This window comes from Python bivittatus, unplaced genomic scaffold (genome assembly GCF_059951505.1).
Source record: "Python bivittatus isolate LINGU-HERP-01145 unplaced genomic scaffold, Pbiv_v1 ctg000690_np1212, whole genome shotgun sequence".
Classification (NCBI taxonomy): domain Eukaryota; kingdom Metazoa; phylum Chordata; class Lepidosauria; order Squamata; family Pythonidae; genus Python; species Python bivittatus.
Genome location: NW_028277096.1, coordinates 2,813,119 through 2,827,467, shown reverse-complemented (window position 1 = coordinate 2,827,467; position 14,349 = coordinate 2,813,119). Strand labels below are relative to the sequence as shown.

The following is a 14,349-nucleotide window of genomic DNA, read 5'->3' as shown; positions in this document are numbered from 1 at the left end:
GCCTTGGGCAAGGCACTGTTCTGTTTTTTTCCCCTGAAGGAGAGCAGGGGCAGCCCTATCTGTACTTAGTCCATGTGGTATCTGCTTTGTGCTTTTCGCTGCACGCTCTTTTTTCTCTTTTGCTGTTGATGTGCATCTTAACAATTAACTAAGTTCTCAGAGATTTTCTCATACACTATTGATGTTTTTATGATCATTTCTCAGTGAGGTTTCGCTGCTTATGTAGTTCATCTAGTGAAACAAATTTCAACTAAAGAAAACAGACCAAAATACAGGACACATATCAGCCTTTAGAGAGGAATGAAATATAAATGCTTAAATGAATATCTCACTAAGTCATTCGTTCACATAATCTTCTAAGTGGAGTTTGCATTGCCTTTTCTATTCACTGAGAGACATTTCTTAAAAAAAAGTTCTATCATAGTCCTGAGAACTTTCACCACCACCACCACAGTGGTTAAGGAAAGGAACAGCAATCAAACCCACACTTTTTTTTTTTTTCTGCAGCTGCCAAATATTTTCTGAGCCAGAGAGATCCAGTCTCAGCAGGCTGGATATATAAACGTGATGAGGGAGGGGACCTGTGTTGTTTGGCTTGGCTCTCTCCGCTGTAAAGACACCCACATGTAAGCCAAAAGAGGGCTGAACTTTTTCTTTCCTTAAAGAGACAACATCAGGGAAGCTGGAAAAGGAATCCATAAACACATAGCTGACTTTTTAGATGATGTCAGTTAGTGGAGGAATTTACATTTTTCGGCTTTCATTGCACCCCAAACTTCCTCTCAGCTTTGCTTCCGAATGTGGAATACTGGTTTGAGCTCAACTGCGATTATCTGTTAGATGTCTCTTGAAAGCAGCTGTACGGTATCTTAACAGTTTAAAGGCTTCATTTGATCCCACAATTTTGTGGCACGTAAGTTGTCTTGTCCAAAGCAAGATATAATCCGATCTGCAAGATTTTTTTTCCCCTTACAGGCTGATATGGCTACCCAATAACATTTGGTTGGATGAGAAAGCAGGAAAAAGCACAGTGAGATAAGCCCTCCACTGTTTCCATATCCTCTGACATTTGGCTGAAGAAAATAGGAGTCCAGCCTTCATATAAAATTCTGAGTTTTTCATATGACATTGATTGAATCAAACAAGATCTGAACATCTTCCAGAACTCTGGCAATACAGTACTTTAAGAATTCCAGCAAACCCTAGTGTGTGTTTTAAACAGAAATTATCTCTTAGAAAGGAACTCTGAGATTATATGTATTAATGAACTACATTGCATGTAGTAGTCAAGATATAACATTATATTTTATTTTTATTCTACACCTAGATAGTTCAGGACAGTTTGTAACAATGAGCTTTATACAACTACCCTGTGAAGTGGGGAACACTTTGAGACAGCAACTGACCTGGACCTTCAAGGGAACTTCACAGCTAAGTGGGGATTTGACCACCGGTGTCCCCAGTCCGACAGCTACACTAACTTCAGATCAATAAACGATGCTTTGAAATAGGCTTGTTTTAAAAAACCATAACTAAATTTAATCATAGTTGGTCCCTCCATGTTTAGATTCACATTAGGCTATATTCCTATAACACATTTAAACTGGTTACTGAATGAAACCCATTTCTTGGACTGTGCAGTACATTGAACCATAAAGTAACCAAAGAGGCTGGGTATGTACAACACACTTAGCCACAAAAAATGAACCCAGGTTAACAATAGGCAAGCATGGTGTGTGAAAACCAGTGCTAAATCTTTAACTAAGCAAGCTAAGTGTGTTGCAATTGAAGCCATTAGCTAAAGCTACTGAATTTCTCAGGAGGGAAAATGATAAGTTTAAGATTGGCAGTGCCTCATTCTTACTATTTTTTTTTTTTTTTTTTAGGTAAAGCTACCAGATCTGGGTGACAAAACTGCAAGCGCTAGCTGTGAACAAACAGGCAACTCTAACTTTCTGTTGCCATCTAGTGGCTGTCTGGATGTTTACAACACAGATCTATTGGCCTATTTTAACATTATGCATGACTCACAACTAGTCACATTTATATCCTATCTGTATATTCCGCATATTAAACAACTATCCTACCACTTTAAGAAAGGTGAAGTTCAGTAGAAGCAAACATCTGAGATCCAGTTAGCAAGATTTTCCATGAAAAAAGCGGGTCCTGCACATGTAGGAAAAACACTAGGAAGAAAAAAAAAATAGCTAAAGATGGAGAAAAAAATCTTTAAATTGTAAAAAATGTTGTGGGAAAAAACTTAAAGCGTTGATTTTATTGACAATAATGATACACCTATAAGTTGTAAAACATTACTAAAATATACAGCACAACAATATAAAGAAAGAAAAGCAAGTGCCCAGTCATGTTCTGATTAAAATAACCTGTACCAATATGCAAGAATATTCCAGTACTCATAGCAAATTTTGTCAGACTTTTTTTCTTTTGTAAACAGAGATGATGTTTTAATTAAAATAAAATGTTTCAAACAAATCTAAAATTTGAGCTTTGCCACTTAATATCCAATATATTCTATCTATCTTTCCATAGATATTATTAAATACTTAATGTCCAGATTTTGGTGAGATCCCCAGTGTTTAAATCTCAGATATGTAGGATATATTTTGTGCTTTTAAACAAAAGTTCATTCTGGTACCTATTCTAGTATAACAATATATTTACTCACACTGCTAAACATTTCTAGAACATTTCTGCAATATTTTAACTTCCTCAGTTGGGAAAGACTTCCAATTTAATTTTCCAGTAGTTTTGTAGTTGTATATACTTATGTTTGGAGACTTCAACATATTTTTAAGTTTTGGATCTACCTTTAATTCCAATCTGTTCCACTCTGGTTTAGAGTACATTTGGTGTCCTCACTGAATCTCAGAAAAGATGGTATCTGGCTTCTTTTATCATCCACAGTCTTAGGATACTTGCTGGAGTACTCCACATTAAAGTCAATTATATTTTTTAACTTTAAATATCCCAGCATTTAAGGACACACAATGCAACCACCTTGCAGAAGCTAAACTGGTTTAGGTCTGGGTGGGAAACCCGTGTGTACCACTTTTAGCCCCAGAATGGAACAAAAATAAATATTAGATAGCTCCTTTTCTTTATTTAAAGATTCCTTACCCATTATAATTCCTCTGGAGACTTTCAAAGCAATTTAGAAAAAGTCACAAATCAATAAAAACAACATCTCACTGTCCCCAATATTAGAGTGCTTCAAGAAGAGCAAAAGGATTGCCCTGCTGATCATCAAACAATATAGTAATCTGGGAAAGCTCGCATGACAGAATCAACCATGTCCTTTTTTTAATATTATACCAGTGGTCAGATTTGCTGGGACCTACATTGCTGATTCTAGTTACCTTATCATTTCCTAGGTATTTAAGTTTTCTAAAAATGGTTCTGGTGTAAAAAGTGCCTTGTTTGGTGCTTTAAAGCAAAACCAGGCTGTATAAAGCAGAACTTGCAAAGCATGTCTGTGTATATTATCTATTTTTTAAATATCCTTTCATGTGGCCTCTTGGCCTTGATTTTCTTCAGTTTGTGGATGCCAGAGAACGTAAATGTAGTGTGCAGATGCCTTGTGATATATGGAGACTGCAGAAGACAACTTTAGCCCCACACCTTCAAGTCGAGCAATACTGGCTGACTTGTGCAGATCAAATGCTGAAGTATGTTCCAGTTTTAGTTCAGGGCTGGCAATGCAAGGGTGGACTTGTTAACTCCTCCTGCCCACCCCACCCCCCTCATTTTCCTCTCCTGCAGCTCTCCCAGCTTGAGCAATCTTGGTCAGATCTCCCCTCCCTTCCAGTTTCCTGGCTCCTTCCCAAACCTTCCCTTGCGGTTCTTGCTCGGGGACATTTGTTTGCCACATGCTAAATTGATCTCCCTCCAGAGGCAAAATTAACCCACAGGCACTGACACAGTTTCGCAAATGCGTGTGCGCACACACACACAGACATAGGCAATATGTCTTAGATTTCAAAAACACAACAGCCTAGGCTGTTGGATGAAGTCCCTTCCCTGTGGCCCAGGAACCTTATGCATTCCTTTCTTTCAAACACTAGCAACAGAATGAAAAGGAACCGCTTTTCAATTCCTCATTGGTCCTGAAGGAAAAGCAATTGGCGAAGCCCTCCCAAAGGCTCTGGAAGCAGAGCATTCCCTCTGGCTCTCTTCCTGGAATGCTACACGACCAGTCTAGCTATCTCCTTCTGCTTCTAGCCTGCCCTGGAACAGTCTCCACACAACCATTGTGAAAGCAAAGAGCCTCACTGGCTGCAAGAGGAGACTGAAATAATACTTAAAAGTTTACACTACAGAATACCGCAACTTAAAGATCCAGCTTAAGATAGATGGGGTACTCTGGTGCAGATATCCAAGGGCAAGCTATTTGTTATTTTACATTTATGAACTGTGCATGGTGGGTGCCTTTAAAATGTAGTTTACAGAGGGACCAATTGTGTGTTGGGAATGTGCCCCGCCTCAGACTTTGGCTGCTGAGCATGAAATTGTTCAGTACTATATTGCCACATGAGGATTCCTTTGCAGACATATGCAGGGCTCTGGATATTTCTTATTAACTTTAAAACGGGGAGGACAACTTTCTTTTCTGGCAGAGGCTGCACTTCTTTTTTTTTTTTTGCAGTTGTGCCCAGTGATTTCACTGGGGAGTAGGCCTCAAAATATTTGGCCCAAAATATTGGCATTTTACTATGTTGAATTTTTAAAGGGGCAAAAGAATCACATCATTGACAACTGACAGTTTTGGATCTGAATACTGCAAAATAGGAGAGGCAGGAGACGGGGGTTCCCCATTCCCAATTTAAAATAATCTGTGTACAACTATGCACATGTGCAAATGTGTGTATTTTGGGTTGTTTTTACAGTACTGTGAGCTGATTTAGAATTTTGCACGAGTAGAAGCATAGCTATTTTATGGATTGATGATTTAAATATGCAGGATTATTAAAAATACAGTTACAAAATTATTCAAAATCCCATCTCTAGCCAGGAACTGAAGCTACCAAAAGCTAGCTCGTGTAACTGCATGTTACGATTCTCAAAATGCTTCGATTTAAACAGAACTTGTGGCTGTTTACCACCACCAATGCCACCCTTTTAATCCTGCAGGATGCCCTTCCTGTTTTGAAGTGCAGACAATGTCTCTCAGTCTCAGAAATGCCCGTATAAAGGAAGAAGAGGAGAGAGTATCTTACAGCCAGTTGCCTTGCTCAAATATTTCAGACCGTCTGTGTCTGTGCATCTGACTCAGAGCAGATTTCAGGGGTTGTCCAGTAATGTGTATGGAAGAAGAGGGCAGAAGTCTCATATTACATCACTGTCAACGGCCTTCCCTTGCCACTTATCGCATAAGCTCGTACATAAACAGGTCAATTAAACCAACTGAAAAGTGTCATGAAGCTGGCAGTGGTGATGGCATCCAAAGCATTTTCTGCTGATTCAGAGTAACAACATCCCCTTGTGACTAAGAGGAAGAAACACAACGGATTATAAGTGCGTACGTGTGCGTGAGTGAGTAAGTGCCAAGCAGAGAATGCAAGGTAGGGAGAATTGCTGTAACTGTTGCAGATATTGGGACATCCCATCTGGGTTAGCAGGGGCAACAGAACTGAATCATAGCAGGATAAAGGATAAATCCGGGAAATTTATTGTTGGCTTGCTCACTGTCTTGTTATGTCACTCCTACAAGTCAGGGACGTGCGTTTTGACTGATCAGCACTCAGGATTAGGCCAGCATTCATCAGATTCATTGAATATGGGGAGGTGGGAGGGGGGTTATCTCTTAGCCTTGGTATGACAGCAGTGGAATTTTCACTAGAAGAGTTGCCGCTTTGGTTAAGCTGACAGGGGCTGCAGTCAACATAATTAAAAAAGAGATGGTTGTTTGTGTTGTTCAAAAAAGAGCTTTAAATTTGGCTGTTTTGCATAAATATCTGGAGCTTTTTCATTTAAATACCATTGATAATCTGCCTTCTAAGTAAATTCTATCTTTTAAAAACCATTAAAATGCAAATTCAGATCTCCCAACAAAAACAGAAGAACCACAAGATCTTTTTCAGCAGAAGGAAGGAAACATAACTGAAACACGGGTGAGTTTTATATCTCTTCAAGAAGATTAAAAGAGAAAACATTTCTGTATACTCCAGGGCAGGGTTTCTCAACCTTGGCATCTGAAAGACATGTGGACTACAACTCCCAGAATTCCCCAGCCAGAATTCTGGGAATTGAAGTCCACACGTCTTCCAGTTGCCAAGGTTGAGAAACACCGCTCCAGAGAATAAATCTGCTCAGGGCCATTGCAGCTAAGGCCTCGTTCCCTGCTGCCAAATGTCCTCACTCCCCCCAGTGCGTGTTTCCGAATCACAGAACACCACTAGCAGCATCCCTTGTGTGGGGAAAAATCAGCAGGTGCAGAAGGTAAGTTCAGAAAAACAGCCTTTTTCACCATGCTATTTTCAAAGCTCTATATCTTATTTACTTCTAAAAATGAAGAAAATAATATAATTTCTGCTTTTGAATTGTAACTAAAATACACCTTTAACTGGCTATTAAATAAAATCATGGTATAGGTAAACTCTATCTAGTTTTTTTCTTTTTTAATCTGTCGATCTAAAATTATATTTAAAAAATGGTAGGATTCTGTTTGTGAAATATAGAATGACAATTAAGGAAATGCAATGATACTTTATTTAGAAGCTGTCATGGAATGAAAGGAATTATCCGGTGCCTGGAGGCTGTGGGGGCCTGGATGGGGGACAACAGGCTTCGACTGAACCCTGGTAAGACAGAGTGGCTGAAGGTACGGGGAGCCTCAAGATCTAGGAGTTTGTCATCTTTGGTTCTTGACGGGGTCACACTACCCCAGACAGACCCGGTGCATAATCTGGGGGTCCTCCTGGACTCACGACTCCTGCTCGAAGAGCAGGTGGCAGTTGTGGCTAGGAGGGCCTTTGCACGACTTTGTGTTGGGTGGCAGTTACGCCCCTTCCTGGATCAGGAGGCCCTCTGCACGGTCACTCATGCCCTGGTCACCTCCAGGTTGGACTACTGCAACGCGGTCTACATGGGGCTACCCTTGAAGAGTATCCGGAAGCTACAGCTGGTGCAAAATGCGGCGGCGCGGCCAGTTCTCAATGCTCCTAGGAGGGCACATATAACACCGCTCTTGTGTGAGCTGCATTGGTTGCCAGTTTGTTTCCGGGTCCAATTCAAGGTGTTGGTCATCACCTTTAAAGCCCTTTAGGGCACAGGACCAGGTTATCTGAGGAACCGTCTCACCCCGGTTATTTCAGCCCATCCCACTCGGTCCAGCAGAAGAGGCATGTTGCGGACCCCACCGGTCAAGGAATTTCGATTGGTGGGGTCTAGGCAGAGGGCCTTTTCTGCTGTGGCTCCCACCCTATGGAACATCTTGCCTCCCCAGATCCGGTGTGCCCCTTCCCTCATGGCCTTCAGAAAAGGGGTTAAATCCTGGCTCTGCCAGAAGGCCTGGGGGCTGGAAGGGGCTCGCATCTGTGGAGATGACTGGTGGGGTGATGGGGTTGGTTCCCCCCCCCCCAGCATCTTGAAGGTTTTAGGGCTAAAAATTATAGGGACGGTTTAGGACATTTTTAAGGTATGTTTCTATTTTAATTATTTATGGATTTTAGCTATTGTTGGAGGGATTGTGTTTTTTCCTTTTTGTTATTGTGAGCCGCCCAGAGTCACCCGTTGGGGGAGATGGACGGCATACAAGTTTAAAAATAAATAAATAAATAAATAAATAAATAAATGTTGATTCATCTTTAGGAAGTTCAGTTGATTAACTGATTACTGAATCCATGAGCTGCACGCACACAAACACACACAAACATACATACACTCTGAACAAAGCCCAACTGAACTGAGGCTTGCCTCCAAGTCAGCATGCTGAACTGCAGTCTTTTTTGCATAAACTTACATGTGATAAAACAATAAGGTTTGTGAAATGGATTCTAAGTTCATAAAAATGCGTATTTGGTCATTTTTTCAGGAAAGCTGGGATACTGTAAGTAAACTACCAGTCTTCAGCATTATCTAAAAATACAGCTACCAATCTGGTTAGTTTTCTGGACCTCTTTGCTGTCAATCAAGTGGTGATCCAGATTTTTGCAGCCCAAATCTGCTGTCTCTGGGCCCAACATAGGTTGTATAGAAACTTGTGGAAAATAAAAATAGAGGGTGGTTGCATCCAAGTATATTGCTTAGAAAAGTCTCTTATTCTTCAGGAAAAAAAGAAAAAAGTGAACAGGGGTGATATAAAGAAGGGCTAGAGAGGGTGATGGGGAAGACTCTTCCAAGTTTGCTTTCTGATAAGTTGGTGTTTCTGATTGGTCATGCTCTCTATGACAAGCAACCATTTTGTCAGAGTATCCACACATTCCAAATGTCCTCACTGGCCTGAAAAGGCAACTTATCTCTAGCATAAGAGATAAGACATACTTTAATGAATACCAAATATCACCAGAATGAAAAGCCGATTTAATCCTTTTAAAACAATAGGCTACAGCCATCCCAGTTATGGGGTGATGAAAGTGACCTAAAATTGCCCCTTCAGATTTTGCAATCTTGCTTTTTGTAACTGCCATCTAGATTTCGAATGAATCATTTGCTACTGTCTCTTGATGTGACAGATTTTGTTTTGGAAATGGAGCAATAGATCCTATAAGAGAAAAAACAGGGTATCCAGAAAGAGTGTAGTGAAGGGCAATTGATCCATCCCATGTATCACATTCCCAATTTTAATTTTGAATGATAAGTATCTTATGGAGTCTTTCTAAAAACAGATACGAGTCAAAAGGTATAGCTCCTATTTTAGCCATTCATTTTGTGAAAAAGTCCTGTTCCTGTTTTTAAGTGTTCTTACCTAATTAACGGCCATAGCAACAGCTGAAATATATACTATCTGAAGTTCTTGGTATACTTTTCACTGAAAAGTAAAGTTAGTTATGTGATTTATTGTTCTTTTATTTTCCTTAACAGGGCAGAATTGCTGTCCCATGAAAAAAGCAATGAAGTGAGCTAGGATTCTGGTAAGCTGTGATTTGCCAGTAGTGTACCTATCCAAAAGCAAAAGGAAAACATGAAGGCAGGAATTTTTAATGATTTCACTTAATGTTTTGCTTTAAACTGTTATTTTTTCAGAGTTTCCAATTAAAGACAATCCTGGCAATATATGCAGATAAAGTTCATAAATATTAGGCATATGCATGCATGCCAACAATTCAGAATTAGAACCAGGGTCAAGGTTATTTCAATGTAGCACAGTATAGCACTGTATGGATAATTTTCAACTTTTCTCCCAGCCTTGCATATATGCTTTCTAATCCTGGTCTTAACAATAGATCCAATCAAACAAGACATTCAGATAACTATTTCTTTATAATTATGTAATTATATTTACAGCATCTACACTAAAGGAAAACAGCCTTTTACAGCCGAAATTCAGAAAAGGACTTGAAATGTTGATGGGACTGAAGTTAAAGTGAATAGACCCTCCCTCCCTCTGTGTACAAATTAGGATAATATCCAACATGGCATAAGAATCTTATAAACAAAAATATGATTTTTTTCTTTTTTTATTCTTGCCCATAATGTGAATTTGTACACTAATGTCAAATGGAGTTGCACAAATTTGCAGCTAACAGCTGCACTTGCCTGTTTAGGCAAACTTCATCCCCACTATCTCTAGAGAAATACAAATTAGAAAGATGGTTAATGGTGTAGATGGATGGGGGGCTTAATGAGCTGCCTTTCCAATGATTAATAGATAGAAATAATAATTTCTATAATACAACCTTCTATCCTTGTAGTTTAGAGGCATGTGGCTAGAGGATTTCAGACTCCAGCCACATGCTATATCACAAAAAGATAACAAATATCTATCAAGCTATATCACAAAAGATAACAAATTCAAAGTTCACTACAGAAAAAAGAGGAAGGTAAACAATATCCCCTGCTTTTAATTTTAAATATCCAAAATGCAAACATTCATTTCAAGGAGGATCAGTTGGAAAAAATGTATAAAAGAAGCTCCCACTGGTCTACTGCAAAGAGGATTTCTCTAGCCCAAAGTCCAAGTAAAGAGAGAGTAATTTTATCATCATCATCATTGCCACCACTACCATCTCTACCACAAGATGATTTTTAAAGAGAAAAAAATACTAGATTTTCAGGAGCATGCTACTGTACTTTGCTCAGATTAGACACAATTTGGAATATTGTGCCAACAATTCAAAAAGGTCAGGGAGAAATTGAATCAGGTTCAGAGGAGGGCTACTAAGATGGTGAAAGATATGGAAACCAAGCAGCATGAGGAATAGTTAAAGGATCTGGGTATGTTTAACCTACAAAAAAGACTGAGGGGAAAATATGATAGTCTTCAAATATCTGAAGGATTGTCACAGAGAGGAAGGAGTGGACTGATAATACTTCTACAGTATTAGGAGGGTAAGACCAGAACTAATGGGTAAAAATTACAAAGAAGGGAACTGTCAGGTAATGAAACAGGCTGCCATATTAAGTGATGAGTTCTTCCTTGTGAGAGGTCTTCAGACAGACTACACAATAAACTATCAGAAATGCTGTAATACATCCTGCACTGAGCAGGAGTTTGGAGTAGATGTCCAGTAAGATCCTTTCCAATTTATGATTCTTTGAAGTATGATTCAAGGGTTGCATAAAACAGAATTTCCTAATTTGTATGGAAATAAAGACAATAAATTTTGACAAGCACAATAAAAAAGAAATTAAAGACCTAATGCAACTTCTGCCTAAAACAATTATATATTTCTTCCAAAATAGCACATTTTCTGAACAAAAGAATAATCTGCTTCCCTTCCAGGATTTCCCTTTAATCTGAGGATGTGAGGAGACCTTAGCTCCATGAAGCTCCCAACCTTCATTCCCAGTTTCTTCCTCTATTGCGTCCTGTGGTTCTGCCTTTGTTCTTAGAAGGACTCAAGTTTCCTGCCTCCAGCTAGAAAGGGATATGTCTGTGCTTACATGACAAAAAGTATCATGAAATTCTGCATGAGGGGATGTTTATTGGGAAAGTCTAGGTTCTGCTGCCTGGCAAGGAAACTACATTCACAACAGATGGGAATTCTGGGAATTGCAGTCCCAACACATCTGGAGAACATCAGATTGAAAAAGGCCGCTCCACAAAGTATTATGAAAACTGGAAGTCTTATATCCGTATCCTCAAACATTTCAGAAAGACTGACAATAACAGTCCTGGCTGGTTTTGCAAATACAGCTATTCAAGGTCAGCAAATCATGCAAAAAAAGGTGAAGATCCTTTTCATTCTTCCAAAGCCTCCACAGAAAACAGTTCTCTCTTTTTTTTTTTTTTTAAGCTGGTGTCAAGGCTGAGCTGTAGAGAGCTGTCAGCACAGAGCTGGGAAGCCGAGCCAGGGAATCAGAGCCAAGAAATGCATGGAAACAAAGCTGACCAAAAATATGATTGTTGCTCAAGTACAATCCCAACCCAAACAAGATGCCTTTATAATGTTTCCTGTCTTAGAGGACCCAATAGCCAACCTAGGTAGGGCAGGGCTATTCCAAAACTTTGAGGAACATTGTTATCAAGAAGTTATTCAAGTCCAAGTTGTGGCCCTGACAGGTCAAAACATGGAACACCACACACAGAACCAACAGGTCCTGACTGTGTAGCCCAGTGGCTCCTAATAGTAGCTTCTGTAGAAATTCAAGAGAGTTCCCTAACTGGCAACTGGGGTGGCTTTCTAAATCAGCAGATGGAAAATTGTACCCATGGTGGATATTTGAGCAGTCTAAAGAAGCATAAGCAGTTGCCTTAACTAACTGTCCGCACAACATTCTTATCTTAGTAACTGAATTAACCCACCTTCTGGGCTTGCATGTTACATTGAGTAATAAACTAAAAAAACAGACTGGTTTGCTAATCTACAGAAAGCCTAACCAAGCTTGGCTCATTATACAAATGCAGCTGCTAGGTCTTGAACTGACCTGGTTCAGCACGTTGACAGAACAAAGTAACAGACTGTTTATCTAGTTTAATATTTTATTTATTTTACTGGCTTACAGGTTATTCCAATCGCAAATAACTAGGCAGCATAGCTCCCACCCTACTTCGGTTGGATTACGAACAATACAAAAAAACTCAAAGCATATCAATAATAGCATAATAATATATATAGCCTCTTTTTAATGACCTTCCAGAAAATTAGTAGGGAAGTGACCACTCAGATATCTGGGGGGATGCTGTTCCATTGAAGGGACACAGCAATTGAGACAACTTGCATGATCATCCTTGAAGATGACATTCCCTGGTCAAGGGTCATGGAGATCTATCCAATTTTTAGTGGACAGGCAGATACTACTGGGAGTAGATGGTCCTGTAGATGGTCCTGTGGATTTCCATACTGTCAAAATGGACTGGAGGGAGTTTTTCAAGAGATAGGTAGGCTTTTTTCCAATCCTACCTGGAGATTCTGGGAATTATACCTGGAATGCTCAGAATACAAAGGATGTGCTTTGCCACTGAGCTATGACCTCAAGCTCACTTTTAGGAATTCTGTGGCTAAATAGTGCATTGTGGTAAGAATCCCTAAAATGGCTGCAAGAAGAATGCAGCCCTCAGGACAGTTGGAAACACAGGATGCTGTTTTACCCTGACTCACACCCCTGGAACATCTAGACATAGACCACCATTTCCATCCTCTAGATTGTCACGAACTAGTTTGAAACTGATTTTTGATTAGCTTCACTCCTGGACTTGAAACACTGAGGACAGGGGATATAATGAGCCAATCATTTCTCTCTCCACCTGAACAACAGGAAAGTTTCAGAAAGGACTCCAGAAGCAGTCCTAAGCTGCAGTCCCTGGAGTAACAAAAAACCCTTTCCTCCACTCTACACGAAAGAAGCTACATGCATGCATACATATTCATCATGCTATTCTCCTTTTGGGTTAAGCAACAACATGCAAAAGGAGGAACAAAAAGTAGTCATCCAAATAAATTAAAGACCTAAATAAGGAAAGGAAACATGCAATCAACAACTTTTTGTTCCTCCTTTTGCATATTGTTGCTTAACCCAAAAGGAGAATAGCATGATGAATATGTATGCATGCATGTAGCTTTTTTGGTGTAGAGTGGAGGGTTTTTTGTTCAAGCAAGACATGACTCTCCCCACAGCTCTACAGCCTACAACCACGGTTGGAACTATTATAAGAAGCACCTGGTTGTAAAAAGGTCTCCATGCCATGGCCTTCTGCATCACAGCTAGCAGAAGCTTTTTAATGGAAACGGGAAAGTGTGCCTTCAGTAGAATAACAACTGCTTATTTTTTCCATCAAAGGGCAAAACAAGTGCATGCATCATGTTCTAAAAATATGTGTGGAGTAGGGATTTTCTAGCAATTTATTTTCTTTGTCTATCTTGGTGGAATGTTTACCCAAGATGGGAAGATGGATCTTACTCTCATTTTTTCCCCATTCCATATGAATCTGTTAATTGTTCTTTGCCAGTCCTGCAAACTTTTTTCTGAAATTGGTATTGGGGCCATTTGAAATAAAAAGCTCATTGCATATCATCCTCCCTATTTGCTTCCCTGCTTCCCTGCTTCCATTTTCCATCCTCTTCCTTCTTTGTTTATCTGAAAAACAGGGACAGGGACATCCCCTTGTTCTGAAATTGCCTTTGAAAGTTGCTCTTTCAAAACAAAGAATCTTGTCGTAGAGAGAAAAACCACGTGTGCTCATGTGCACACACACAGATATACTGCATTCAGACAAGGGCGGGGGAAGCCCGCTGATTCTTGGATTTTTCTGGGAATTGCAGGCCCAACGTATCTGTAGGGCAGCAGATGATTAAGTCGGAGCAACCTTCTCATCTCTACCTGCAAGGCAGGGCAGCAACATGTTTCCAACCCCTGCAGTAACATATCCCAAAGATTCCCCGACTTGCTGTTTTATTGAGTACCGTTATCAGCTATTTCTTCATTTACAACTCAACGGTTGATAAAAGTTTGGAATTTAAACCCCATTCAGGTGTTCCATTGCCAAAACCTTTGGCATTCAGTTGGCAATAGGTACAAAATACATCTCATAAAAGAACTTCTGCTCAGAGTAAGTGCAGGTCTGTTTGGGCCAGATGAAGCTTTTCAAAAGGCCACAGATAGTTTTGTACATAACTGCTTTTTTAGCAAACCTATGATGGGTATTTCTTGTCTAAAGAATACAGTAGGTACCTCCCTGCCTTCCAGGTTTGACATACAGGTGAAACTCGAAAAATTAGAATATCATGCAAA

The 14,349-nt window shown here is 39.8% G+C and overlaps 1 long non-coding RNA gene across 1 annotated transcript; it reads left to right on the top strand.

The window, feature by feature from the left end:
• Positions 1-4,736: 4,736 nt before the first annotated feature.
• On the top strand, positions 4,737-13,014 carry LOC148214361 (uncharacterized). The gene is made up of 5 exons (XR_015798194.1): positions 4,737-5,579; positions 6,058-6,128; positions 6,733-6,818; positions 9,040-9,089; positions 10,901-13,014. It is a non-coding gene; the product is annotated as an uncharacterized LOC148214361 (long non-coding RNA).
• The last annotated feature ends 1,335 nt before the right edge of the window (positions 13,015-14,349 follow it).